Here is a 3,197-nt window from a genome sequence, read left to right as displayed (position 1 = left end):
AAAGACTCTGATGCTGGGAAGGATTGGGGGTGGGAGGAGATGGGGACGACAGAGAATGAGATGGCTGGATGGCATCACCAACTCGATGGACATGAGTTTGAGAGAACTCCGGGAGCTGTTGATGAACAGGGAGGCCTGGCGTGCTGTGATTCATGGGGTCACAGAGAGTCGGACACAACTGAGCGACTGAACTGAACTGAACTGAACTGAATGAGTCCTAAATTAGGTTTTCAATGTATCTCCATGGCAAATCTTTATAAAGGTTTTATTAAGGTACTATTTTTTACAATAAAATAATGGAAATAATATTCAAGAAAAAGATTGGAAGTGGATGGAACAGGAGTCTGATTCCCTGAGTACTAGTTCTTAAGCAGTCATTATTACTTAGTGGTAACATATATTTTTCTCAATATATGTTCTGAAAATTCCTTTTTATATCCTTCACAAGTCAGCTACAAGGGACTTGGAAGAACAATTTTCCTTCTAGGAGAATAGTCACTTCACTACATAAACAATCCATGCCATATATTTGAATGGAATATTATAGTTTCTAAAAATAATTATAAAGACTTGTCATAATATGGAACAAATTTGACATTATATTAAATGACGCATAAATACAAATGAAAATAACTTTATTGCAGGGATTGAATTCTGGATGCTTTTCTTTAAAATTGTCCCTCAATGTTATTTTAACACTGTTTTAGTAACAAATGACCTTGAACTGACATTCATTTCTTTGATCTTAAATAGTATATCCCCAAGACTGTTTCCCTCTCCAGTTTCTAGGTGGATCAATCTAGAAAACCCCATTACAGGATCAATCTTTTGGTGACACTTTGATGAAAATATTAGTATTCAGAATACTGCATTTCTGAATACTTTGATTGATGCTGCTGTTTAGGCATTAGAGCCTGCCCTTTAAGGCTTCAGAAAGAGGTAATGTGTAAAGGAAACAGCGTATGTCTGGATGGCATTAGGCTAGCATTGACCAGTACTGTTTGACAGAATTAAAATTTTTTTTTTAATTTTTACTGGGGTATATTGATAGTGGTAAGGAAACTGCCTGCCAATGCAGGAGATGAGAGAGATGTGGGTTTCGTTCCTGGCTTGGGAAGAACCGCTGGAGGAGGGCACTGGCAACCCACTCCAGTATTCTGGCCTGTAGAATCCCAAGGACAGAGGAACCTGGCGGGCTACAATCCATAGGGTCACAGAGTCTGACACGACTGAAGTGAATTAACACACATGCACACACAGCTGATTAACAATGGTGTGATAGTTTTAGGTGGATAGAGAAAGGACACAGCCATATATACAGACGTATCTATTCTCCCCCAAACTCCCCTCCCATTCAGGCTGCCACATAACGTTGAGCAGGTTTCCATGTGCTATACAGCGGGTTCTTGTTGGTCATCCATTTTAGATAAAGCAGTATATATAGGCGAACATACGTTCTCTACAGAAATTTTGGATAATTGCTTTTAAGTGTTTATTTACTAAGAATAATAAAGTCAAATATGATAACTACAATTGGAAAATATATATTAATGATTCCTTTTTTACTTTACAAGTAGCCAACTAAACAAGCAAAATGACATAATTACAATTTTATTGATCCCAGAACTATTAACCTAAATTATCAAATAGAAGATAGGAATTTTGACCACAGGTGAGTCATATTAACTCTTCAAAAACACCTAAGTGTGGTGTACATTCCTTATTTAACATACAGGCTAAATGCCAAGGAGGAACCCGACACTATCATTTATCTATAAAATCTCAGCATTTTATGATTGTAAGTGGCCTCATAAATGTTTTATTTCACAGGCTGATATAAGTTAATATCACTAGACCCACAGTTGAAGCTTAGATAACAATATAATTCTGGTTGTTTCATGTTAGACTATACTGACCTGACAATGGATGGATCATCTAATATGTCTTACATTATGTTGGAACCCCCAAGAAGTTTCCTCAAGGCTGCTTTTATCTCCTTATTCTGGAAGCTATAGATAAAAGGATTGAAGAGTGGGGTCACCATAGCATAGAACAAAGTTGCAACTTTCTGCATCCCAGCAGAATGTCCAAGTCCTGGGCTCACATACATGACCATGAGAGAGCCATAGAACAGGGATACCACAGCCAAATGAGACCCACAGGTGGAGAAGGCTTTCTGTCTTCCAGTAGCTGAAGGCATACGCAACACAGCTGTTAGGACAAGAGAATAGGACCCCAGGATGAAGAGAAAGTTACCAAAGAGAACTACTGAGCTTAGACTGTAGCAAAGCAATTGGGTTTTGGGGGCAGAGACACATGCCAATGCAAACAGTGGCCCTGGGTCACACACAACATGGTCAATAATGTTTGGTCCACAGAAGGGCATCCGAGAAATGAGAACAATGGGGATCAGGAACCACAGAAACCCACAGACCCAGCAGATAAGGACCAGTTTGGTACAGAGATGCCCATTCATGATATTAGGGTAGTGCAAGGGACGGCAGATAGCAAGGTACCGATCAAAAGCCATGACAGCCAAAAGTAAGCATTCAGTCGTTCCCAAGGAAAAAAAGAAATAAAATTGTAGGAAACATCCAACAAAGGAGATGGTATTTTTATCTGAGAGGAAGTTGACCAACATCTTGGGAACTGTAGAAGAGACATACCAGATCTCTAGAAAGGAGAAATTCCCCAGGAATATGTACATGGGGATGTAGAGTCGCTAGTCACACCATAAAGCACAAATAATGGCCCCATTCCCTGTTATGGTCAGAGCATACATCGTAAGGAAGAGTGAGAAGAGGAGGCTCTGAATCTTCCACTCACAAGGAAAACCTAGGAGTATAAATTCTCTTGCAAAGACAAAGCGGGAATCTGGCTCAGAGATGTTCATTGGGTCAGTAACCTGCAACGTCAACAGACATATATTTATCATTTAGAATTAGTTTCAAATGTGTTCTTGTTTGAGAATGAGGAGAAGATATTTCCCTAAATTCATCAGTCAGGAAGAGAATATAGTCTGCATGTTCTTGGCTATATACTCTGAGTTCTGGGCATAGTAGGTAACTGGTGGCACAGAAACAAACTTTTGCCTGCTTCTGAATTTCTCCCTTAGTTTGATAGAACTAGAGAACTTTAAACACATTTTGTAAACTTGCTATTTTGGGGACAGAGATGATCTGTGACAGTTTCTGTAT

General features: G+C 39.2%; 1 pseudogene; it reads right to left on the bottom strand.

Annotated features, from left to right (window-relative positions):
- Positions 1–1,945: 1,945 nt before the first annotated feature.
- Positions 1,946–2,920, bottom strand: LOC129562918 (olfactory receptor 11H12-like; annotated as a pseudogene).
- Between the last annotated feature and the right edge of the window lie 277 nt (positions 2,921–3,197).

The sequence above is a fragment of the Moschus berezovskii genome, chromosome 9, assembly GCF_049115385.1.
Source record: "Moschus berezovskii isolate FMDL1 chromosome 9, NW_MosBer_1.0, whole genome shotgun sequence".
NCBI classification, from domain to species: Eukaryota; Metazoa; Chordata; class Mammalia; order Artiodactyla; family Moschidae; genus Moschus; species Moschus berezovskii.
Note: the sequence above shows the minus strand (reverse complement) of the source record. Positions and strands in the feature narration are given on the sequence as shown.